At 48.3% G+C, this 27398-nt stretch overlaps 1 protein-coding gene across 5 annotated transcripts in view; it reads right to left on the reverse strand.

Annotated features, from left to right (window-relative positions):
- PAX7 (paired box 7) overlaps window positions 1-27398 on the reverse strand; it is a 172372-nt gene that overhangs the window by 31041 nt on the left and 113933 nt on the right. The window lies entirely within an intron of this gene.

Below are 27398 nucleotides of genomic sequence, written 5' to 3' on the forward strand. Positions count from 1 at the left end.
AGTCATGGCTGTTGATTTGGATGGGTCTACTCTGAGCAGGCCTGTGGTTCCTGCACTGCAGGGGTTCAGACTAGATGGCTCTTTGGCTCCTCTTCCAACTCTACAATTCAATGACTCCATAACTGAATGACTAGCTGTGCACGAAGTTGGAAAATGCTGCAAGGTACATGCTCTTTTCGCTCCTGATATTTGCAACAAACTGTTCCTCTCCGTGAAGTGCCAGAGAAGAGAGGGAGGAAACACAAATACAAAACACAGTTCCATTCTTCGGAAAACAAAAAATATGTTCTTTGGAGCTTCCCAGTTGTCAGACACCTTTTTTGTTTAGCTCAACAACTAATCCACTTATCGGTGGATAAGGCTCTGGGCGCATCACCGGAACGATAAAAGGCGTATACACACAAAATAAAAAAAAATTAGCAAAAATTTGCCTATGGCTGCTTTACATTTAAAACAGGCGCTTGGAGAGAGAGAGATAGAAAGAGAAGCGAAGACGATACACAAACAACGCCAAGGAGGGGAAAAAAAAATAACAAAATCCAACTCCCGACAAACTCTGTTTCCTCGGGAGAGATTCTGGCAGATAAGAGTGCTAATGCTTTGTGTGTGTGCGTGTGCAAATTCCCCTTTCTTAGATGACACTGAATGTTGAAGCTGCAGAGCAACAGATGATGGTATCAGCAAAAGAAATAAATAACAGTATTTGAATTAACAATGGATGCGGCTGATATTTTTACCCACTGCTTTAAAACTAGAGGCAGAAAATTCCATGGCAAACTAGAGGATAAACAGCTTCCAGCTCCTCCACTAACCCCCCCCACCCCCTGGCACCACTCACTTTGCTGGCAAGATCCATTTCCATCTGGAGGAGTCCCCACCTCAACTGAATGGGATGTGCCATCATTCATAATATTCATTGTTTAACTTTAAAAGCTGCCTGATGTACTAGAGCAGTGACCCTCAAGATCAGCCTTTCTCAACCTGTGGGTCCCCAGATGTTGCTGAACTACAACTCCCATCACCCGTAGCTAGCAAGGCCAGAGCTCAGGGATGATGGGAGTTGTAGTCCAACAACATCTGGGGACCCACAGGTTGAGAACTGCTGCTCTAGATGCTATTGGACTCCCAACTCTCATCCCTCCTGACCGTTGGCTATGCTGGTTACTGGGGTTAATGGGAGCTGGAGTCCCAGTCCCTGAACTAGTCTTTGGTGCCCCAAGCTACCTCCACCAGCACTCTGCCTTCTTTTAATGCAGAGATGAGTAATCCGTGGCCCTCCAGATGTTGTTGGGTGCCAATTTCCTTGACTTCCTGAACATTGGCCATGCTGGCTGATGGGAAATAGAACCAAACAGCTTCTGGAGAACCATCCCTGAACAAAGCCATCGCTTTCCTTTGCCGCTCCCCAAGAAGACATCGAACTCTGTCTCCTTTTAATGAAGGATGAGAAAATTGTGGCTCTCCAGAACTTGCTGGGCTTCAACACCCATCACCACTGACCCGCTGGCAGAAGGTAGGGAGCACAATGGTAGGTGGAGCCAGAACCAATGACAAGCAGAGCCAACTCACTCTGTTCTTCTCACTGTCCACCTCCCTGCTGAGTTCTGTGTTGAGCAACACTGAGACTAAGAAGCAGGAAGCTGGCAGGCAGCACCCCTGGTCATGATGTCTGGGGATGATGGGAGCCACAGGTGATACACCAGCATCTGCAGAGCCACAGGTCTGCAGCCCCAATCCCTGACTACAAGGATCTGAAAGAAATTCTGTGCTACTGGCAGCAAGAGCAGATATTACTGGACTTGGTGCTTTGGACAGGGTGACTGGAGTGTGGGAGAACAGTACAGAGTGCCTGTGTTGCCTGGGAGTCCAACAACAGGTGGCACTGATTCAAGTTTGGCCCCATCCTCCTCCCCAAGGGCATTAATTCCAATGGGCCTACTCTGAGTAGCAGTGGGACGCGGGTGGTGCTGTGGGTTAAACCACTGAGCCTCTTGGGCTTGCCGATCAGAAGGTCGGCGGTTCAAATCCCCGCGACGGGGTGAGCTCCTGTTGCTCAGTCCCAGCTCCTGCCAACCTAGCAGTTTGAAAGCACATCAAAGTGCAAGTAGATAAATAGGGAAGGTAAATGGCGTTTCCGTGCGCTGCTCTGGTTCGCCAGAAGTGGCTTAGTCATGCTGGCCACATGACCCGGACGCTGTACGCCGGCTCCCTCGGCCAATAAAGTGAGATGAGCGCCACAACCCCAGAGTCGTCTGGGACTGGACCTAATGGTCAGGGGTCCCTTTACCTTTACTCTGAGTAGCACTAGTACTGGATACCCGCCCAAGCTGATTTTTGGTAGCTCCTTCTAAAAAGCTCTTTCACATATGATGAAATGGGTAAAACAACCAGTGTGTAAAAAGTCGGGTTCTAAAACATGGACAAAGTGCAGAGAGGCATATTGTGGCAGTTATGAAATTCGGCAAAGCAAGAGAAGCCCAGGCTGTCAGTGCTCAGTGCCAGAGTGACATCACTGTTCATAGAACCCACTAGAAATGTAGAGGTGGAAGGGACCCCAAGGGTCATTTTATCCAGCCCCCTACAATGCAGGAATCACAGCTAAAGAATCCCTGACAGATGGCCACCCAACCTCTGCTTAAAAAGGAGAGTCCACCACTTTTCAATGTCGCTTATTCCAACACCGGATAGTATCCACTCTCAGAAAGTTCCTCCTAATGTTTAGTCAGCATCCCCTTTCTTGAAATTTGAATCCGCTGGTTTGGGTCCTCCTCTCTGGAGGACCAGAAAACAAGCTTGCTCCATCATCAGTGGGGCAGACCTTTTTGTATAGTCGCTGCACCTTTTTGAATCCATTCAGTACACAAGCTTTTTTGGGTGGGCACACCACCCGCATTAGGCTGCCAGAGCTCAATTTGCCCAGCTTAAGGGGCACTCCATGGCTCAGAGTGGATTAAATCCAGCTCCCCTTTGCAGCAACGGGCACTTTCTCCTGTGACCCGACTGGAGTGAGTGCATGACGGTGCGTCTCCCCCCAGCGCTAAAGCTTTCACTTGCTCTCCACTGGGAGGGACGGTACAGGGAGCTGGGAATTAATCAAGAGGCGCACCTGTCAGGCTGGCATCTGGAACTAAATGGAAACACTTGCCGGTGAATGAACTTCCACCTCTTGCCCTCCCCACCCCGTTTCCCAGACAAGGCGGTGTCTCTCGGTGGCGCTTTGACGAGGGGTCTCGGCATGGCCAGACCTGGGGTCAGGGGTGAAAAGCACAGCAAAGAGGGTGAAGCAAAGGGCAAGAGGAAAAGGGGTTATTATAGAAATAGACAGACAGATAGATAATAGATAGATAGATAGTAGATAGATAGATATAGATAGATAGATAGATGATAGATAGATAGATAGATAGATATAGATAGATGATAGATACATAGAAGATAGATAGATAGATAGGTAGATAGATAGATAGATAGATAGATAGATAGATAGATAGATATAGATAGATAGATGATAGATACATAGAAGATAGATAGATAGATGATAGATAGATGATAGATGATAGATAGATAGATATAGATAGATAGATAGATAGATAGATAGATAGATAGATATAGATGATAGATAGCAATAGAGAGATGGAAGATAGTGATGGATGGATGGATGGATGGATGGATGGACGGACGGACGGACAGACAGACAGACAGACAGATGATAGATAGCAAAAGAGAGATGGAGAGATAGGGATGGATGGATGGATGGATAGACAGACAGACAGATAGATAGATGATTGATTGATAGATGATAGATAGATGATTTTATTGATTGATAGATAGATGATAGATGATAGAAAGATAGATAGATGATAGATAGCAATAGAGAGATGGAGAGATAGGGATGGATGGATGGATAGACAGACAGACAGATAGATAGATGATAGATAGCTATAGATAGATGATAGATAGATAGATGATAGATAGAAAGATAGGTAGATAGATGATAGATTAAGGTTGCCAGACATCCCCGTTTCCCGGGGACAGTCCCCAGATTTACAAATCAGTCCCCATACAAAATCCATTGACGTTGAAAAGTGTCCCCGGATTCACTGAAAAAAATCTAGACACATCGATGATAGAGATGGGGGAGAAAGAGAGATGCACAGCAGCAAAATGCTAGTCCTACTCAGAGTAGACTCTTTAAAGCAGGGATTGGCAAACTCAGCCCTCCAGATGTTTTGGGACTACAATTCCCATCATCCCCGACCACTGGTCCTGTTAGCTAGGGATCATGGGAGTTGTGGTCCCAAAACATCTGGAGGGTTGAGTTTGCCTATGCCTGCTTTAAAGTTAATGAACTGACTCTAATCCTAACCTTAAACTATGGAACAACGTGCCGCAGGCGGCAGTGATGAACTCCACCTTAGACCACTTTAAAATAGGATTCGACAAATTTACAGAGGAGAGGGTTGTCAGCAACTACCAGCCATGATGGCTATGGCCTGGCCACAGGTATTCAACTTTTGGACAGTGGTTTACCAAGAAATCACAAAAATACTTAAACATCCCACTAGGACGGCACAACACTGGTCCTAAAAAAACCCCCTACATTGGCTCCCAGTACATTTCCAAGCACAGCTCCAAGTGCTGGTGCTGACCTTTAAAGCCCTAAACAGTTTCAGTATAGCTGAACAAGAATCTCCACCCCCATTGTTCAGCCCAGACACTGAGGTCCAGCTCTGAGGGCCTTCTGGTGGTTCCCTCTCTGCGAGAAGCGAAGTTACAGGGAACCAGGCAGAGGGCCTTCTCGGTGGTGGCGCCCGCCCTGTGGAATGCCCTCCCTTCAGATGTCAAGGAAACAAACAACTATCTGACTTTTAGAAGACATCTGAAAGCAGCCCTGTATAGGGAAGTTTTTAAAAGTTTGATGTTTTTCTGTGCTTTGATTTGTTGGAAGCTGCCAAGTGTGGCTGGAGCAAGCCAGTCAGATGGGCAGCATTTATTATTATTATTATTATTATTATTATTATTATTATTATTAGTGATGGCCACCAACAAATTCACAGAGAAGGCTATCAATGACTACTAGTCATGATGTCTGTGTTCTGCCTCCACAGCTGGAGGTGCTAATAATAATAATAATAATAATAATAATAATAATAATAATAATAATAATTTTTTATTTATACCCTGCCTTCCCTGGCCAGGGCCGGGCTCAGGGTGGCTAACACCAAATATAAATTGCAATAAAACGTAATAGGGGGGAAAAGACCAGTTAATTAAAATACGGCTTAAAATGCAGCTTAAAATGCAGCCTCATTTTAGTAGCAGCCCATAAATCAAGACCATAAAGGGAGGAAACATCAGATATTCACCCAATCCAGCTATCTATGCTGGTCCTACATCAGCCAGCAAAAAAGCCAAGGGAAAATTTATATACCAAATCCCATATAAGGGGTCAGAGTGAGTCCAAGCCGAAGGCCAGGCAGAACAGCTCCGTCTTGCAGGCCCTGCCGAAAGATGTCAAATCCCGCAGGGCCCTGGTCTCTTGTGACAGAGTGTTCCACCAAATTGGGGCCAGTGCTGAAAAGGCCCTGGCCCAAGTTGAGACCAATCTAACCTCCTTGAGGCTCGGAACCTCCAAATGTTGTTATTTATGGACCAGTTGCTGGAAACCACAGGAGGGGAGAGCTGCTCTTGTCCTTGGGAGCTGCTTGTGGGTTTGCCACAGGCATCTAGTTGGCCATTGTGAGAAGAGGATGCTGTACTCAATGGGCCATGGACCTAATCCAGCAGGGGTCTTTTTACGTTCTTATGTCCTAAGCAGGCTTCCGTTGTGTTTCAAACCAGTAGCTCTCCTGTGGGAATTGTAGTCTCAAAACATCTGGAGGGCCGAGTTTGAGGAAGCCTGCTCTTTAGCATGGACCTAGGTGGTTGCACTCAGCTGTGCAGGAAAACACTAATTAAAAGGTTCCCCAACCCTGTCTTAACAGCTATTAAGAACCTCCCGCACAAAATCCTGGGGAAAAGTCCCCCCCCCAATGTTCTGCAATATATTCTTGACTGGGACAGCTTCTCTATCCAAAAAGCTTGATCTGGGAAAAACAACCCAACCCCAAACACCTTCCCTCCTCGCTCAGATAAATCTCTTTTCCCTCCCTCCCTCCTTCTCTTTTCTCATCCCTCTCCCCACTGCATAGCATCATACTCTATTTTTGCCCCCCTTTCGAAAAGACGAAAATACAATTTGCACCTTCTCAGCCCCCCTCCTCTCTCTGGCTGGGGCCGTATCATTGGGAGGAGGCTTAGAGCCTCGTCTCCTTGGATTTAGACTGAAATTTTGATTTTCTGCCGCGCTCAGATAATGTGGAAATCCGGTTCCCCGATATTTCCCGTTTATCAGCGAAGTGCAGCGTGGTTCGGGAAGGGGAGGGGGGGTGTTGAGTAGGGGATGTATTCTCTCTCTCTCCCCACACTGTCCCTACGCCACCTTTTTTTTCCTAGTGTGTCCCTTCTCCCCCTCTCTCCCCCATGCTAATGGCATTCCACTCCACAGCAGCTGATATCACAACAGTCTAATTGTTTCGAGAGGAGGTTGAAATATTTTAAGAAAATGAGTGGATGGGGAAGGGGGCTTTTCATATCTGCTTTGCAATTGTCTCTGATTTGCAAACAGGCATACCTTGCAGGGGAGAGGGAGATGGATTGTGGCAACTAACTGCCCAGCCCCACCCCACATGTTCATCTGCACATGGGATGCCAGAGGTCACCATCTGCTGGCACGTCAAACAGAATTGTTCTTCTGAAAGGGTCAAGCAAATCATGGGAAGCTGCTTTTCCCTGACTCAGACTCTTGGTCCATCTAGTTCAGTGCCCTCTATGCTGACTAGAATCATAGAATCATAGAATCATAGAGTTGGAAGAGACCACAAGGGCCATCGAGTCCAACCCCCTGCCAAGCAGGAAACACCATCAGAGCACTCCTGACATGGTTGTCAAGCCTCTGCTTAAAGACCTCCAAAGAAGGAGACTCCACCACACTCCTTGGCAGCAAATTCCACTGTCAAACAGCTCTTACTGTCAGGAAGTTCTTCCTAATGTTTAGGTGGAATCTTCTTTCTTGTAGTTTGGATCCATTGCTCCGTGTCCGCTTCTCTGGAGCAGCAGAAAACAACCTTTCTCCCTTCTCTATGTGACATCCTTTTATATATTTGAACATGGCTATCATATCACCCCTTAACCTCCTCTTCTCCAGGCTAAACATGCCCAGCTCCCTTAGCCGTTCTTCATAAGGCATCGTTTCCAGGCCTTTGACCATTTTGGTTGCCCTCCTCTGGACATGTTCCAGTTTGTCAGTGTCCTTCTTGAACTGTGGTGCCCAGAACTGGACACAGTACTCCAGGTGAGGTCTGACCAGAGCAGAATACAGTGGCACTATTACTTCCCTTGATCTAGATGCAATACTCCTATTGATGCAGCCCAGAATTGCATTGGCTTTTTTAGCTGCCACGTCACACTGTTGGCTCATGTCAAGTTTGTGGTCAACCAAGACTCCTAGATCCTTTTCACACGTACTGCTCTCAAGCCAGGTGTCACCCATCTTGTATTTGTGCCTCTCATTTTTTTTGCCCAAGTGCAATACTTTACATTTCTCTCTCTTAAAATTCATCTTGTTTGTTTAGGCCCAGTTCTCTAATCTGTCAAGGTCATTTTGAAGTGTGATCCTGTCCTCTGGGGTGTTAGCCACCCCTCGCAGCAGGGGCTCGGCAGGTTTTAAAGCAGGGGATGTTTTCGTCATCACCTGGGGATGCTGCCAGTGATTGAACCTTGAACCTGGGCAAAGCAGGTCTACCCCTAAGCTACAGCTCCTCCTTTAAGAGAGGGGTGGCTAACTTGAGTCCTCCTCCAGTAACAACCCGGAGGAGGAAATGAATGCACGCCTTTGTCTGTCCCATGTGGAGCTGTGGACATTAATATCACATCTTCTCCCCTGAACCAGACTCCACAGACACCTCAAAGGATGAAGAGAGCTCTGAGCGGACATCCTGCAGGATTCAGCGGGTGTGGGTCCCTAAGTTTATGGCTGCCTAACCCTAGCGATTAAAAACCTGCTCCAGGACACTGCTGAGACAACTTGTACATTGTAGCTCAGCTGCATGGGTGCTAGCCATGGTGCTGAAACCAACCATGAAGTCCCTCTCCAAGGTGCTGATCCTGCCTTGCTTCACCTTCCTGCCTATCTGGGACTAGTGACCTCCTCGTTGTCTGGGTCATCAGCTATTTTTGATGGTGGGCACTCCCATGAATCAAGACAACATGGTGGGAAGATAAGTAAACCATGGTTACTACTGCAGTTACTATAAATAAGTCTGCCTTTCTAGAAAGGGGGAGATGGTCAGATGGGCTCCCTGCATTGTGTGAGTAGTTTGAGTCTGATCTGGAGAAAATCTGGTAAGGATGGGTGGGTAGAAGCAGCACTCCAAAAGTCCTGGAGAAGGCTGGTTGATTTGGTTCATGGGTCACTTCATGTGAAACTCTAAGCCAGGTGCAGGGAACCTTTGCTGAACTACAACCCCAATTGTCCCTGGCCATTGGCCATACTGGCTGGGGATGATGGGAGTTGTAGTTCTGCAACATCTGGAAAGGCAAGTACTCAGCACACAGTTTTAAAGACAAGGCAGTAGCAGTAAGAGGTTATGCTAAGGATGGAGAACCTGTGGCTTTCCAGATGTTGTTGGACTACAACTCCCAGTATCCCAAGCAATTGGCCCTGCTGGGTGGGAGTGATGGGAATCGGAGTCCAATGACTTCCAGAGCACTACAGATCCTCCATCCTTTAACTAGACCATTACTGGCCTTTACTGCCCCATGGTACCTCTATCACAACTCTGCTTTCTTTTAATGGAGGGACCTGTGGGTCTCCAGATATTGTTGGACTACAACTCCCATCATCCCTATGTTTTTATCCAGGCTCAGCTGCTCTGTATCTGATATGAGGTGGGCTATTTATATTTAAGTAAACAAAGATTATGAGTGCTAGATACACAGCACGCAGCCTGATCTGAATTTTGTGGGCAGTTTTGCTGGAAAGGTAGGAGGGCATTTCAGGGTTCCAATATATTCTCCAGGTCAGATAATGATATCACAAAGACCATTTGGAGTGAGGGCAATGCTTCATGCCATCACTCTGAATGGGAAGGGCATTTTTTTGGTCCCATTTTACAGGCTCTACAAATAATTGCTGAAGTGGGAGGCAATGGCACAAATGAATTTATTTTAGTGTCCAGCTTTAAGATAATCCATGGGATTTAATTCCCAAAGCTCTGAACAGAAGAGCACAAATCTCAAGATGGTGATGAGGATTCACCCAGGCCAGCAATACTGCCCAATGGGAGCAGCCAGAAATGAACATGTTCTTGCTTGCCTTCCCCTCCCCTCTGGGATAAGGCATCAACGGTCCTTTGAGAACTCAGGTTCCTCTGTAACAGGAGTGGAGAGCCTTTTGCAGCCTAAGGCAACCACTAGGTCTGTATGCCAGTGGTGGGCGGAGCCAGAGGCAAATGTGGGCGTGGCCAGATGCAAAAGAGGGTGGGGCAACAGATGCAACTGTGTCCAGCAGCTGACATCCCAGCCACATGGAAGTCAGGGGTCTCTACAGACACACAAATGACCTCTGCAGCCCTCCATTTGGGCAAGAAGAATTTCAACGATGCAGGAAAATGCACTTGAGAAGGGACAGTGATAGAAGAATACAGTGATACCTCGGGTTACATACACTTCAGGTTACAAACACTTCAGGTTACAGACTCCGCTAACCCAGAAATAGTACCTTGGGTTAAGAACTTTGCTTCAGGATGAGAAGAGAAATTGCGCAGCGGCGGCACGGCGGCAGCGGGAGGCCCCATTAGCTAAAGTGGTACCTCAGGTTAAGAACAGTTTCAGGTTAAGAACGGGCCTCCAGAATGAATTAAGTACATAACCAGAGGTACCACTGTATTATTACTATTATTTTTACTTAATGTATTTATAATCTGTGTTTCTCCCCAACTGGGATGGGGCTTATGAGGGGTGTAGGCTGGGTAGGTTCCCAAGGGCCACCTAGAGAGGCACGGAGGGCCACATTAGGGCTGCAGGTGTCTCCCCACACCTGTCCAATACCAGACAAAATAGTATCAAGGGCGAGTTATTGCCCACTGAAAGCATAACAGGGAAGTAATAATAATGAGCGAGTTTTGCGTGTGTGGGAGAAAGGATTTGTTATTGTAAAATAATGTAGAGAAGCCCACCTCTTCCTTTTTATTCTCTCCTGCCCCCCTTGCTAAACTTCCTTTTCAACGCAGGTGTTTCCCTGTGGTTAGGGTCGGAGATAATAAACCCGACGCCCGTCCGGGCCACCTGCAAATTCAGCAAGGCTTTTCTTTTTAGCACATAATTAAACCGGCGCTGGGCTAACCGACAGCATCCGACACAGCGCATTAGGCGGGAGAAAGAGAATGAGGCAGGGAGGTTGGCGGTGGGGGGAGAGATATTAAAGAGAGAAAGAGAGAGAGAGAGAGAAAAATGGGAAGCAGGTGAGATGAGACTCCAGGCAGGCTTGCCGCCATCCTTTGCAAATAAAATAAAATAAAATAACACTTGGTTTCTCTTCTGGGTTTAAAGCGGTTATGGAAACGGAGGAGAGGTATTAAAAAAATAAAGGGTGGCGAGGGGGGGGGAACCCAAGACACACAGCGCTTCCTTATCGCAAGGAGACAGTTGTCAGGAATCACTTTGAGTGACTCGTTTTGTCTCGTGTTTTTCTCTCCGTCCCCCCCCATCTCCCTTCTCCCTGCCGTCAAGCGGGCCTCAGGACATGGATCAAAGGAGAGGCGCCGAAACGCTCGCTGAAACTTCTGATCCCTTCTCGGTAGAGACGCGCTGGAGTGGCAGACAGCTTTCTCTTCGACATCAAATGGAGAGAGGGAGGAAGAGCAGGAGATAGAGAAGAAAAATGCAGAGAGAGAGAGAGAGAGAGAGAGAGAGAGAGAGAGAGGGGGGGGGGAGGATCTGGCTGCATCAGGTTCTGGAAGATGAGGGGGAAACATAAGAACGTACGAAGAGCTGTCTGGATCCGGCCAATTGCACACCTAGTCTGGCACCCTGTACTCAGCGTGGCCCTAAGAACTGAAAAAGAGGCTGCTGGATGAGGCCAATGGCACCCATCTAGTGGGGGTTGGGACTCAATGGCCCTTGTGGTCTCTTCCAACTCTATGATTCTATGATCCTTTGCCCACAGTGGCCAGCGAGATGCGCCCCCCCCCCCATGGGAAAACCACAAGACGTAGCCTCGCCATTTGTGATTCCAGCAAGTGGGATACAGAGGCACGTTGCCTCTGACTGTGGAGTTGGAAGAACACCATAACAATCTGCTTGATCACACCAGTCTAGTCCAGCATCCCATCTAGTCTAGCATCCTGTTTTCACAGTGGGCCACTAGGTGCCCATTATGGGAAACCGTCAAGGAGGACATCGGCACAGCAGCACTCTGCCCCTCCTGTGGTTTCCAGTGTTACAGGAAAAATCCGAGGGCTCCCTTGGACAAAACAAAGACACCAACCAGGATAACTTGGAGCAAAACAGCAGCCTGTAGGCTTGGCCTTTATTGAACTGTTGCAACAGGGTATTCCCCTCACTTGCAGGAGAGAGGAAAGACCCTGAAGAATAGTGTGCAAGGTCTTATAAAAACTTTTGAAATTCCCCTCCTCTAGATCAAGCCCACCCCCAGAAACATCATGCATACATTACAGAAAGGAGGGGTTGAGGGAGGAGTTGTGGTGGTAACATCATGCATACATTACAGAAAGGAGGGGTTGAGGGAGGAGTTGGTGGTAACCTGAGTGTCTTGTCACCTGGCTGGTTCCTCCCTTCCCCCCTCCCCATGAATCACTTCCAGGAGACAAAGGGGAGTTTGCAGTTTCCTGCCCCCAGAGGGAAGATCTGATCATTGTCCTTTGTTTCAGTCCATGCTGAATCCACTCCCATATGCAAGTTCTTTGTGATCTTGATTGTCTTCTGTCTGGGATCATCAGGGTTGGCATGGGCAGGGCTCCTGTGGATGTGCTGAGATTAAGGGATTATAGCTGACCAGGACTAAGTCACCCCCCTTTGTTAGTTCTTGTCATATGGAGTAAAATAAAAATAGAACAGTGCAAATCCGATGTATGGTTTATTTTCTATGAATTTATAACAGAAATGTGGCGTATGTAGTGTGTGAGTGTGTGTTTGTGAAGTTTATACAAACAGAATGATTGGGGTGGGGGGGGTTCCTGCTACACCAGCAACTGCTGTTCAGAAGCATTTACCACCTTCACGCGTGGAGGCCGAGCCATTGTGGCTAGTAACCACTAATAGCCCTATCCTCCATCTTTAGGTAAAGGTAAAGGGACCCCTGACCATTAGGTCCAGTCGTGACCAACTCTGGGGTTGCGGCGCTTATCTCGCTTTATTGGCCGAGGGAGCCGGCGTACAGCTTCCGGGTCATGTGGCCAGCATGACTAAGCTGCTTCTGGCGAAGCAGAGCAGTGCACAGAAACACTGTTTACCTTCCTGCTGGAGCGATACCTATTTATCTACTTGCACTTTGACATGCTTTTGAACTGCTAGGTTGGCAGGAGCAGGGATAGACCAACGGGAGCTCACCCCGTCAACCTTCTGATCGGCAAGTCCTAGGCTCTGTGGTTTAACCCACAGCGCCACCTGCGTCCCTATCCTCCATCTTTAAAGTGCTACAAAACTCTTGGCTGTCATTTGGCCATCTGATCATGTCAGCCTCCTCATCAGAGGTCTCCGTCTCTGAGTCAATAAGCTCATCTCAGAAGGACATAAGTAGAGACCCCCGCTGGATCAGGGAAAGAGCCCATCTCATCCAGCCTACTGTCACAGTGGCCAACCAGGTGCCCATTATGGAAACCCCACAAGCAGAGTCTTGTGATTTCCAGATACTGTCAGAGGCAGAACATAACCATTGTTGATAGTTTCCGTGTCCACAACTTTGGACATTTCCAGCACAGCTGAACTGGTTTCCATGGAAGAACATCAGACGAGTCCTGGATCAGGCCCCAAAGCCAATCTAGCTCAGCACCCTGAGCCATATGCAACTATACAGTGTAGACCTGCTGAAATTGATGGACCTGTAAACTTCATTGAGTAGGACTTGCATGGGATACAACCCCTTTGTAAAGGGTAAAGAGCCTCCTGACCATTAGGTCCAGTTGCGGATGACTCTGGGGTTGCGGCGTTCATCTCACTTTATTGGCCGAGGGAGCCGGCGTACAGCTTCCGGGTCATGTGGCCAGCATGACTAAACCACTTCTGGCGAACCAGAGCAGCACACAAAAACGCTGTTTACCTTCCCGCCAGAGCGGTACCTATTTATCTACTTGCACTTTGACGTGCTTTTGGACTGCTAGGTTGGCAGGAGCAGGGACCGAGCAACGGGAGCTCACCCCGTCGCGGGGATTCGAACTGCCGACCTTCTGATCGGCAAGCCCTAGGCTCTGTGGTTTTAACCCACAGCGCCACCCCTTTAGACCTCAGCAAAAACGGCAGCACTTGCTCCCATAAGGTGCAGCAGTGGTGGCCATCAACTTGGAAAGGTTCAAAAGGGGTCCAGATAAATCTGTGGAGGAGGGAAAGTATGTCAGCATCTACCTGCACTATAGGAGGGAGTATATACCCTCCAATATATCTGGGAACCACAAGTGCAGAGAGTGTTGCTCTTGCTCTCAGGTCATACTTCCAGGTTTACCATTGTGGCCCCTAGTTGGTCACAGTGAGAAGAGGGTGCTGAACTTCTCTTCCCACGATCTGATGTGGCGTGAAGTAAGTGGTCAGAGGGAAAGCTTGTCTACCTCTCTTCCAATCCTAGACCTTGGGCTTATCATCCCGTGCGCCTGACTGACAGGAGCATGGGCCAAAGCAAAAAGACTCATTTGCACCCCACAGAACGAGTTTACGGAATCTGCAGCCGCAAGATGTATCGGCAATGACCCCTGGGTTAGGGGCTAACTAGCGACACACGGGGCTAATGCATAACTGCCAATCAAGCTGGCAGACATATATTTGTTTATTTGATTGCGATGACACATACGGGGGGGGGGGGTTCACCCTCCCTGGACTGCTGCTCTCTTCCCTCCCCACAGCTGAGTATAATAAGAGCCTGCTGGACTGAGCAAATGGCCCTTTACTGCAGTATCCTGCTTTCGCAGTGGCCAGCTAGATACCTGTGGGAAATCAGAAAGGAGACCAGGAGCACAAGAGCAGAACTCTTCTCTCCTGGAGTTTCCAGCAGCTGGTCTTCAGAAGTGTTGCTGCCTCTGAAGATGGAGCTGGAGCAGAGCTGTCATGGCCATCAGTAGCCCTCTTCTCCATTAATTTGTCCGATCGACTTCTAAAGCCATCCCAATTGGTGACCACCACAGCCTCCTGTGGAAGGGAGTTCCATAGTTGCCATTTCCATGAACCCTCCCACCACCTCCCCTGTACTGCAATGACTGGCAATGGGGGGATTGTTCCCATTGCTGACAGTGGCTTCTCTAATAGGGACCGACACCTGCCGTTTTAAATAGCATTGCATCAGCTGCTAGAGGGTATTTTATCCTGCATTGTGGTTCAGCTTGATGTTGTCGTTCCAGCTCCATTTAATTTCTTGCAGTTATTTTGCGTATGTATATATGAAACTGAATCATAGAGTTGGGAGGCCATCTAGTACATGTCTTAAAGGTAAATGTACCCCTGCCCATACGGGCCAGTCTTGACAGACTCTAGGGTTGTGCGCCCATCTCACTCAAGAGGCTGGGGACCAGCGCTGTCCGGAGGCACTTCCGGGTCATGTGGCCAGCGTGACATCGCTGCTCTGGCGAGCCAGCACAGCACACGGAAACGCCGTTTACCTTCCCGCCAGTAAGCGGTCCCTATTTATCTACTTGCACCTGGGGGTGCTTTCGAACTGCTAGGTTGGCAGGCGCTGGGACTGAGCAACGGGAGCGCACCCCGCCGCGGGGATTCGAACCACCGACCTTTCGATCGGCAAGTCCTAGGCGCTGAGGCTTTTACCCACAGCGCCACCCGCGTCCCTAGTACATGGTCTTAGGCCCATACTATTTGAAGGACTGTATTATCCAATAATAATAATAACCTGCCTGGGCTCTGAAACCATCAGGGGAGGCCTTTACCTCAGTCTTGCGATCCTCACAGGCACACTTGGTGGGGACGCAGGACAGGGCCTTCTCAGTGGCTGCCCCCGGGCGACTTGGGAACTCCTTTCCTAGAGAGGCTTGCCTGGCTCCCTCCTTGCTGTCCTTTCCCAGGCAGGCAGGTGGGCAAAGGCCTTTGGGAACTGACTGTTTTTTAAGGAAAGGGCCTTAATACCGCCATGGTATTTTTATTATCTATATTCTAACAGATTTGGGTTTTTTGCACTGTTTTAATTCGATTAGAGTTTATTTTTAAACAATTATCGTTTATATGTTTTCTGCTTCTCGTATTTTGTCTGTGGTTTGATTTGTGCAAGCGGGCTTGAGTCCGTGGAAAAGGTAGCATACAAATAAATACATAAAATAGTAGTAGTCATCATCATCATCATCAGACCCTATGCTCAAAACAGGAATCATGGCACTACAGCATCACCGACACATGGTGCCTCATCTTGCACAGGAACATAGGAAACTGCTTTCTGATGAACTTTGGCCCATCTACCTAATATTGTCAACACTGACTGGCAGCAGCTTCTCCAGCCCAACCAGGAGAAGACAGAAATCGAACCTGGAATCACAGGAAGCGGCCTTTTGCTGCGTGAAGCCATCAGTCCATCTAGCTCAGTATCTCCTACACTGACTGTCAGGGCCACATTCCCATCAAAAGTGTGTGTGTGTGGGGGGGGCAGGCATATGCCAGTAGCAGCGGGGCCAGATGAAAATGTGGGTGGAGCAACAGATATACATTGTGCCTTTGTACAGTAGACTAGTTCATCCATCCATTCATTCATTTACTGCATATACACCCCTCCCCTCTCTGACAGTGGTGTACATGGTTCTCCCCCTCCTCATTTAATCTCCGCAACAACCCTGTGAGGTAGGTTTGACTGAGAGGCAGCAACTGGCTCAGGGTCACCCAGGGAGCTGCAAATTTGAACCCTGGGCTCTCCCAGGTCCTAGTCCGACACTCTGTCCCATTGCACCACACTGGCTCCAGTTGTTAAAGGCAGCTCTCTATCCTTCATCTTCCTCCCCCAGGGCTGGACCCCAGGGCATTCTACAGTCCAAGCAGCTGCTAATCAGTCTCAAGCTCGCCTATGCAGGAAAACAATTCACTCGGAGTCAGAGTGGGGGGTAGGTGGGCTGAAAACCCTGCTCATTTCCCCTTTGTCCGGTTCCCAAGAGTGCAGCAAGGATTTTCTCCCCCCCCCCTTTGGCTGCTTAACCGAGATTAGATCGCAAGCCCTCCCTCTTTCTCTCCAAGCACCCCTATCTCTCCCGCAGCTCCCAGAGAGTCCCATGATCCCTTTTCAGGTCCTTATTGACTGCAATGAGATACCCCTCATTTCCCGGGTGCGATAAGCTTAAAGACCAGGGCTTATCATCAAAGCTCTAGCCATGGACACCTTTGATCAATTTACTCATTTGCTGACCGCAGACCCCGCTAGGATGGCTGATCTTCTGCCTGCCCGCCTGAGCCAAAGAGTCACGCGTCTGCGGGGCTGTTCTAACATGCAGAGGGGCCCTGGGTTTGATTGCTGGGAACGTTCCCTGCTGGAAGCTCTGGAGAGCTACTGCCGGTCAGTGTAGAAAATACTGAGTTCAATGGACCAACAGTCTGACTTGGTAGAAGGCAGTTTCCTGGGTCCCCATTTATTTATTTTATTTCTTAACGTGTCGAAAATTTATGGCTATATGTGTGTGTGTGTGTGTGTGTGTGTAAAGGGACCCCTGACTGTTAAGCCCAGTTGCAAACGACTCTGGGGTTGTAGTGGTTGTAGCGCTCATCTCGCTTTACTGGCCGAGGGAGCCGGCGTTTGTCCGCAGACAGCTTCTGGGTCATGTGGCTAGCATGACTAAGCTGCTTCTGGCAAACCAGAGAAGCACATGGAAATGCCGTTTACCTTCCCGCCAGAGCGGTACCTATTTATCTACTTGCATTTTGATGTGCTTTCGAAACTGCTAGGTTGGCAGGAGCTGGGACTGAGAAACGGGAGCTCACCCTGTCGCAGGGATTCAAACTGGCGACCTTCTGATCGGCAAGCCCTAGGCTCTATGGTTTAGACCACAGCACCACCCGCATCCCACTATATATAAAGTTTAAACAACAATAGACCGAAACCAACAAAAACTCACATCAACTTTCTAAACATCTGGGTAGGCTTGTCTAAAGGAGACTGTTTTTAACAGGTGCCAAAAAGAAGACATGGAAGGCACTAACTAGCTTGAAATCAATAGGCAGGGAGTTCCAAAGGGACACTAAGTTCTTACACACATGGAATGGGTATGACGTGGCACGTGTAGCAGTGCTAGTTCCGCGGATCAATGAGGCTGAATGGCCACATATGGAGTAAGGTGATCTCATAGGAAAACTGGTCTCGCATTTCCCCATAGCATCTGAATCAGGAGAGGCTGTGCAGTCCCTGGGCCACTGCCTGGACTCAGCGGCGATATGGATGAGAAAAAAGAAGCTGAGCTTGAATCCTAGCAAGACAGAGGCACTGAGGAGCAGGTTTGCAGTTTGGGGGTGCTTCTGGGTCCAGCTCTGTCCACAGAGGCAAGAAATGCCTTTTACCAACTGAGGCTGGAGTCTGGAACAGGAAAGCCTGGCTACACCCTCCAACATTTCTCCGATGAAAACAGAGACGTCCTATTTCATAGCCTCCAACATTTCTCCAGTGCAAATAGGGACATCCTAGAATGGTTCATGAGTTAGGTTATTTCAAGACTGGGTTTCTAAAATGCACTCTACGTGGGGCTTCCCTCAAGCCTGAACCAGAAGCTGCAGTTGTATATATACTAATAGGGACACCTTGAAGTTGGCCCAGTAGCCAATAGCAGATCTCAGAGCCTCACTCCTATCAGCAATCATGCAACAGCATTCTGGACTAACTGCAGCTTCTGGATCAATGTAAGGGAAGCCCCCCACAGAGAGCATTGCAGCAATCCTGTCTTGAAGTAACCAGTGCATGAGCTACATAATCTAACACCCCCCTACCAGATCTTGCCCATGGCAGATCACCTGCTTTGCATGCAGAACATCCCAGGTGTTTGACTCAGCATAAAGGAAGCTTCCTTCGCATCTCTCACCAGCTCTACTTCATACCCTCCTCGAGCACTTTTTTCCCTGTCTGGAAGGTATCCTCGGGGTCACCTTCTGAACGGAGCACTGAGGGTGTGTAGGTACCAGCCAGCTCCCAAGACACAAGGGCAAAATCCATTGCTCCACCCCACCTTCGTTTCTATTCCCACCCACCACCCACATGCGGCCCCTGACGGCTGCCACCAAGGGGAATGTGGCCCTCACTCTGGAACAGGTTCTCTGTTCCTAAAAGAGAGGATTGCCAGCCCTTCAAAGAGAGGACTGTCCTCTGCAAAAACGGGGCACCCAGCCACCCTCCCTGGGATAAGGTGGCTTCCTATATACACATTCTGCATCCATCTTCCCAAATACTTGACACAGTCGTGTCTCCTCCTTATTTGAATGGCTTCCATCCTTGGCACCTTCTTCCCTGCCTCCCCCCCCCCCCTCAGTTGGGCCTCCTCTGCCCAAAAGCCTCCTCCTGGCTCCCCCACACGCAGTTCTCTTTGGGTCACTCCAGCCCATCCAAATGGCTCATCCGCCTCCGAATTCCAGAGGTCGCCTGCCTCGTCGCGCTCTTCGCTCCAGCGTTAATGTGCTAATCTCTCATTTTCTCTCCCTCTATCTGGCCTGCCTGAACCCGTCTCCCAGGCTCCCTGATTAATCCACATAAAGCAGGACAATAAAAAAAAAGGAAAGGGGGGGAAAAGGCGTTTCAATTCTCTCTCGGCCAAGGCGGCATCGCTCAGTTGCTCTGAAGCCCCCAGGCACACACAAAAAGACGGCGACAAAAGCCCTTCAGAAAATGCCGCAAGATGCAGTCCCAAATGTGGACTCTGGAGGCTGACGGGGGGCTAAATTAATCAGGAACTGCTCCATCTGGCTTAGTATTGTCGACACTGACTGGAAGTCTCTCTCTGAGGTTTCAGGGAGCAGGGCACCCTCTCAATTGCATGCAGACCAGGTACTCTAGCACTAAGCTATGGTCCTCCCCCCCCAAACCCGCCCCCCTCTAAGTAGGATCCTATTCCTTATTCAGGTTTTGAATAAAAGGCTCATATAAAGAGCAAACTGCCATACAGAGTCAGCCCATCCAGCTATTGTTTTCACTGAATTTCTAAAAAGAGGTAGACAAGGGCAGTAAAAATGATCAGGGGTGCTGGAGGAACACCAGCCGCATTAATGCACTGTTTTATACAGGCAGACAGGCACATGCCGGATATCAAAAGCATAATGAGCAATTCATAATGACCAGCAGGACTGCAATCCTGGGATCAAGACCCATTGATCTCAGAAGTTCCTGACTTCTCACTGTGCATGGTTTCAATTTGTGACATGTGCTGAGCTTTAACCAAAGATCTTCAGCCGGCTGAAAGGCAACCCTTTTAGCTCCTCGATTAAAGCCACAAACAACCTCATAAAAGAAGTGTTGCTGTTTCAAAGTGCAAGCATGAAGTGGGAACCCTACTGAAGAAAAGGGAAGATGTACCCAGCCTCGGCTTGATTCCTCTCCCTCACTTTCTCCAACTTCCTCTCTACTTATGTGCGCTCTCTCTCTCTCTCTCTCTCTCTCTCTCTCTCTCTCTCTTCCTCATGAAAATTCATCAGCATTCTAGTGTGAACTTATTATGGTGTTCCGTCATGCACTGGTTGGGAGACACCACCTAGGGAACCCCCAAGGGAAGCAGGCTCAGAGCCAGGGGATTGGTGGTGGGATGGTGATAAATGAAAAGAGGGAGAAGACTGGAAGGAGGAGGTGTCAGAAGCTGAAGAGGCAACAGGCTTTAGTGAGCAGGAAGAGGCTGTGGCAGAGAGCAGTCCAGAATCAGAGGCAGAATCAGAGGCTGGAGGGGGGTGAGGCAAGAGGCAGAGATCAGGCAGGCTGCTGAAGAAGTCAGGGGGTCTCCACCGCCTGCTGCAATCAGCTCCCCTTCCTGCTGGTCTCCCAGAACCAGAAGAGGGCAGTATGAAGAGGGCGGAGCAGGGACAGACATGTTGATGGAGTCTCTGATTGCTTGGGAAGGATCAGAGGGAGGAGGAGGCTTAGGCAACTGTGGGAAAACAGAGACCTTCAGTCCTCACAACTGCCTCATTGGGGCATGATCTACGGGGAAGAGCTGCTGTGCTCACTAGGTCTGCGCTCTCAAGCTGCTTGTTTCTTTGAATTAAGAGTTAACTTCCCTGACGCTGTGTGAGCTAGTACTGGCCTGCTCCTGTCACTCGCCCCTGACATGTACACATTTTTTGCAAAGCGAGTTTATCTGCCATGTTTTGCATGCCATTTTCACCAACATATGCAGTTATACGCAGGCTGAATGTCACATTGGATGGATGGACCAAGCTTGTTTTCTTCTGCTCTGGAGGGCAGGAACCGATCCAGTGTCTTCAGGTTACAAGAAGGGAGATTCTGACTAAATACTAGGAAGAACTTTCTGATGCTAAGAACCGTTCGACAGTGGAACAGAGGTGGTGGGCTCTCCTTCCTTGGAGGTTTTTAAGCGGAGGTTGGATGGCCATCTGTCATGGATGCTTTAGTTGAGATTTCCTGCATTGCAGGGGGTTGGACTAGATGACCCGTGGGGTCCCAATTCTATGATTCTATGAAAAATGGCTGCATTTCGGCTCATGCACTTTTCAGGATGAGCCAATCTGATAAATTCATCTTCATATGCAAACTGAATTCAAATTCTCTTTCTCTTTCCATCCCCCCATCCCTAGAGCCATTGAGGTGCAGTGGTTAGAGTGCTGGATGAGGACCTGGGATGTGCGGGTTCAAATCCCTACTCAGCCATGGGGGGTGACTCACTCTCAGCCTAGCCTACCTCGCTAGGTTGTTGTAGGGATAAAATGGATAGGAGAACTATGTATGCTGCTTTGAGAGCCGCGGAAGAAGTAAGGTGGAACATAAATGTAATAAACAATAATAATAATAATAATAGCCCAAGGCGTGACAAAATTGTTCCAATCAAAACAGCCAAATTAGTGGGGCCTTTTGCAAAATGAAAGGGGGGGGAATCAAGGTTGAAAAATAAAGATGGGACATAGTTTGTATGGTTAAGCTTACATATATGGTGATAACCAGAGAGGGAAGACAACAATTTCATTGAAAAATGCAGCCTTTTCATAATGCGCTGGAGTAATAAGGTACAAGGGACATGGGTGCCGCTGTGGGTTAAACCACAGAGCCTAGGACTTGCCGATCAGAAGGTCGGCGGTTCGAATTCCCGTGATGGGGTGAACTCCTGTTGCTCGGTCCCTGTTCCTGCCAACCTAGCAGTTCGAAAGCACGTCAAAGTGCAAGTAGATAAATAGGTACCGCTCCGGCGGAAAGGTAAACGGCGTTTCCGTGCGCTGCTCTGGTTTGCCAGAAGCGGCTTAGTCCTGCTGGCCACATGACCCGGAAGCTGTACGCTGGCTCCCTCAGCCAGTAAAGTGAGATGAGCGCCACAACCCCAGAGTCAGTCACGACTGGACCTAATGGTCAGGGGTCCCTTTACCTTTAATAAGGTACAGGAGAATGTTAAACCCATTTGTTATGCATGGACCTTTTGGGATATTAATTCATTCCATGTGAATTTGCAATGGAATTCTTTTCCTATATATTTGGCTCCCGATAGCTTCTTTTATTCTACTTCTATTGCATTTCATTTGCCATCTACTACTATATTTTGTTGCATTTTATTTATAAATAAATACATACCAAAAAAGAAATGGGGGGAAAGTTGGAAAATCGATGTCCACATGCTCAGCAGGCCCTATTTATAAAGTTCAAAAGGCTTTCAGCTTCGAAAGGAAAGGATCTCTGTTACAAAGGCACCTGCAGGAACCCCTCTTTTCTCTTCCAATGCACCCCACCCCCGTCCTTCAAATCCCAGGGCAGAGCCCCAACTTGGAAAATAAACTTCTCTCTTTTCACATGAGAAAAAGAAGCAGGAGAGAGAGATGTGTTTTTGCTCCGGTTTTTCCCACTGCCCTCAGCCCAGGAATCTAACTGACAGCAGCAGATGGCTCTTCTGGGTGGGGGTGGGGGGCGGATGAAGGAAGAAAGGAAAAGTTTACTGGAAAGAAATGCCAGCTTTGTGGGATCCTTTAGGTTAAAAGTTTACGGAGCGAGGGCTGTATGTGATACTGAGCTGTTGGGATCTCAGCAAAGCTTTCGGCAAGAAGGAGGGGAGAGAGGCAGAGAAAAACTGCAGCCTCTGTTTCCAAATGCCTTCTGGAAATAGGAAATCCATTTGATGCAAAAACAAAATAAATTCACAAATAAAAGAAGAGGTTTGCTGGATCAGGCCAATGGCCCATGTAGCCCAGCATCCTGGTGCCACAGTGGCCAGCCAGATGTCCCAACGGGAAGCATGTCCCAATCCCAAGAGCCATCTCCGCTCCTGCCCATAGCTGTCAACTTTCAGATTTGAAAATAAGGGATCAGCAGCCTCACCTGTCCCGGGGACAGTCTACGGGATATCTAACAAACTGGGATAGCAGCAGGAAGCAGCGGGAAACGGCACTGGAAGAAGGGAATTTCCCGCAAAAAAAGGGAAGGTTGACAGCTATGCTCCTGCCGTTTCCAGAAACTGGTTTTCAGAAGCATCCCTGGCTGCAGCAACAGACCAAGCCTGCTAGCTTGTTTCTCAAAGGCATTTTTGAGAACAGGATGCTGAACCAAATGGCCCTGTGGCCCTGATCCAGCAGGCTCTTCTTTAACCTGCAAACGTGGCCCAAGTACAGTGGTAGCTCGGGTTACAGACGCTTCAGGTTATAGACTCTGCTAACCCAGAAATATTACCTCGGGTTAAGAACCTTGCTTCAGGATGAGAACAGAAATCATGCTCCGGCGGCACAGCAGCAGCGGGAGGCCCCATTAGCTAAAGTGGTGCTTCAGGTTAAGAACAGTTTCAGGTTAAGAATGGACCTCCAGAACAAATTAAGTACTTAACCCGAGGTACCACTGTACACGGGTGTAGCTGTAGCCAGCAAGATGCCCCACGCAGGACCTGATAGCAGCAGCATTCTCACAACCAAGGGTTTGCAAATAGTGCCTCTGAAAGTGGCAGAACATAGCCATCGTGGCTATAATTATAATAAATAATATATTTTATTTATACCCCACCCTCCCCGGCCAGAGCCGGGCTCAAGGTGGCTAACACCAATAAAATTTCAGTAAAAACATAACAAGAAAAAGAAAAAAACACAATTTAAAATACAGGTTAAAATGCAATTTAAAATGCAGCCTCATTTTAAAAGTCAAAACCATAAGGGGAGGGAAACATAAGGGTCAGACTGAGTCCAAACCAAAGGCCAGGCGGAACAGCTCTGCCTTGCAGGCCCTGTGGAAAGATGCCAAGTCCCGCAGGGCCCTAGTCTCTTGTGACAGAGCGTTCCACCAAGTCGGGGCCAGTACTGAAAAGGCCCTGGCCCCAGTTGAGACCAACCTAATATCCTTATGACTTGGGACCTCCAAAATGTTGTCATTTGTGGACCTTAAGGTCTAGTAGCCACAGACAGCATTTGGGCTTCGTGGTTCTGTCTAATCCTCTGCTGAAGCCATCCATATTGGTGGCCCCCACTGCCACCTGTTTGAGGGAGAATCTATTGTGGGCTTCGCAAATGGAGCATTTGGTAACAGGATGCTGGGCTCAATGGACCTTTGGAGTGAGGTCTTCTTGTGATCTTGGCAGAGAGTTAAAGGAAGGCAGGGGGAGCCTGGAGGCAAAAGGGGGTGGCTGCTTTGCAGGCTCAGGTTCCAGGAGAGACTCTCCTAGGAAGACAAGTTGTAGCATTTGCGACTTTTTAGTTCCTTCTGTGTTGGAACTCCTATTTGGGGACTTCCCTGGCTTTTTTCCGGCCCATGTAAGACCAGTCTGGATAGTTAGCCTTGGTGAAGACTTGACGTTTTCATCCCCCCAAAAGTTTTTGATTTGAGTTTCCACTGAAATGAGGCTGCATTTTAATGTTTTCATGTTGTATTTTAATCTTGTTTTTTAAGCTGTATTTCAATCAATTGTTTTTATATTAGGTGTTAGCTGCCCTGAGCCTGTTCTTGGCTGGGGAGGGCGGGGTATAAATAAATTATTATTATTATTATTATTATTATTATTATTATTATTATTATTATTATGAAAAGGCAAGGTGACAGAAGTTTAGGAAATGATAAATGGCACGGAGGAAAAGGATGGAGAAAAGCTTTTCTCCGTCTCTCGTAAGAACTGGAAATTGTGGGCATCCAGCTGAATGTTGGAAGATTCAGGACAGATTAAAGAAAGCCCTTCGTGCGGCACATGGTTAAACTATGGAACTCCCTGCCACAGGAGTGGCTTTAAAAGTGGATCAGGCGACTTTGTGGAGGGCTATCAATGTCTCCTAGCCATGACAACCATGTTCTCCCTTCACAAGCGGAGGCAGTGATGCTTCTGAATACCAGCTGCTGACAACTGCAGTAGGAGAGAAAGTTCTTGTGCTCAGATTCTGCCCATTGAGGCATCTGGTTGGCCTCTTTGGGAACAGGATCCTGGGCTGCATGGGCCAAGGGTCTGATCCAGCAGGCTCTTATGTTCCCAGAGAACTCCCGAAAGGAATGTGCCTCCTCAATGGAAGTGTAAAAATGACTGTGCCAATTCTATCATTTGGGGGATGAGAAATGCTCCATGATGTTATCCCCCCATTGCATGTTGATGTTACCAACCTAACTGTCCATGGAGGTGCAGGTCAATTCTGTATCCAGGGCAGCTGTCTACCAGCTCCATCTGGTACACAGGCTGAGACCCTACCTGCCTGTGGACTGTCTCGCCAGAGTGGTGCATGCTCTAGTTATCTCCCTCTTGGACTACTGCAATGCGCTCTATGTGGGGCTACCTTTGAAGGTGACCCGGAAACTACAACTAATCCAGAATGCGGCAGCTAGACTGGTGACTCGGGGCGGTCGCCGAGACCACATAACACCGGTCTTGAAAGACCCACATTTGCTCCCAGGACGTTTCCGAGCACAATTCAAAGTGTTGGTGCTGACCTTTAAAGCCCTAAACGGCCCCAGCCCAGTATACCTGAAGGAGCGTCTCCACCCCCATCATTCTGCCCGGACACTGAGGTCCAGCTCCAAGGGCCTTCTGGCGGTTCCCTCACTGCGAGAAGCGAAGTTACAGGGAACCAGGCAGAGGGCCTTCTCGGTAGTGGTGCCCTCCCTGTGGAACGCCGTCCCATCAGATGTCAAAGAGATAAACAACTACCTGACATTTAGAAGACATCTGAAGGCAGCCCTGTTCAGGGAAGTTTTTAATGTGTGACATTTTGATGTATTTTTAATTTTTGTGGGAAGCTGCTCAGAGTGGCTGGGGAAACCCAGCCAGATGGGTGGGGTACAAATAATAAATGATTGTTGTTATTATTATTACTATTATTATTATAACAATTCTCTGCCTCCAAATTCTCCCGTGAGAAGGTGATGCTGGACTGGAGGTGGGTCATTGGCCTGATCTAGCAGGCTTTTCTTATTATGTTCAGCCCCCAGTGGCATCTCCAAGTAGGCGTGGGGTGGGGAGATCCGCTCTTGAATCCTTCAGAGCCACTGCCAGTCAGTGCAGGCCCCACTAAGCTAGGTGGACGAACGCCCTGTCTCTGCCTAAGGCGGCTTCCTGTGTTCCCGCCTACAGAGGGAAAAAGAGAAAGAGACGCATTGCAGGACGCCTCGCCACGCAATTGAAGGTCGGGCATTTCCCCCCGGAAAAGAACTTGTTCCTACACGGCGATAAGCCGAAGCAATGAATTCTGATCCCCGCCAGCCCGGCCTTTGCAAATTTGAGAGCGGGCAGAGTCTCTTTCAGGGGGGCAGAAGGGAAAGAAAAAGGGAAATTCATAATGCCTCTCCCTCTGCAACCATAATGCCAGGATGTTCCCAATCTGCTTTGAGGGATGGAAAGATTAAGAATAATAATAAAAAAAATTGCAATAAAATATGTGTGAACGAGGGGGTAATTGTGGACAAATGCAGCATTCAAATTCATTTTTCCACCTCTTTTACACACCATTTCAATCTTATTTTCTGCTTATTAATGAGATCTTGTTGGCAGGGGTGGGCAGAAGCTGCCCAGTTTTGCTGGGTAATTGCACATAATTTCCTTTCTACTAGTGATTTGCATCTGATCTTCTCCCTCCCCCCCACCCTAATTCTTTGCTATTTAACACCCCCTTCTACTTCTCTCCCCTCCTTCCCAAATCTCTCCCTCCTCCTCCTCCTCCTCTTCTTTCCATCCCTGGTCAGGCAATACTTCATTTAAATGCTTATTACACTTAAACAGACACTGAAGAAAAAGGGAGGGGAGGAGAGGAAATGAGACAGAAGCCAACCAAGTCAAGAAAAGGCCTGACACAATCACCCTCTGCCACTCACGCTCTCCTTTAGCGATGTAACACCCTTAAGGACCGTGGGTTAACTTCGCCAAAGACCTATTCTGTACTATTTGTAATGTGGTCACTTGGGGGATAGATTTAACACGTGTTAGGAAGCTGCTTATTTGGTCCATCTTGCTCCGTATTGTCTACACTGACGACCCTCCAGGGTTTCAGGCCAGGCAAGGATCCAGCATTACTGATGGACCTTGAACTTGTTTGGGCCCAAAGAAAATATAAGGTGTGTTCTTTCTGTCAACTAATTGGGATGGCTCAGAATTCCCTTCATAGTGCTTTTCAGGGATTCTTCAGCTGTGATTCTTGCACTCACAGTGGATTGGATTAGATGATGTTTGGTGGTCCTTTCCAACTTTACTGCCCCTGGCTATCTCCATCACAACTCGTGACTTCTTCTAATACAAGAATGGGGTTCCTCCTGTGTCCCTCCAGATATCGCTGGACTACAACTCCCATCATCCCTGACGATTGGCCATGCTGTGTGGAGCTGATGTGCATTGCAGTCCAACAATGTCTGTGAGACAAAATAAATATGCAGATTTGTCTAATCACATATTGCAATAGGAAGATGCATGGACAAAGCATATTGGTATCTACGATTTGTCTCCCACTATTGCGGTTAGCAGAGAGTACCCGGAACTATTCATTCATGGTTTTCAAACAGAGGCTCTCAAATACAACACCGGAATTCACTG

The sequence above is a fragment of the Podarcis gaigeae genome (genome assembly GCF_964106915.1).
Source record: "Podarcis gaigeae genome assembly, chromosome: 8".
Taxonomy (NCBI): Eukaryota; Metazoa; Chordata; class Lepidosauria; order Squamata; family Lacertidae; genus Podarcis; species Podarcis gaigeae.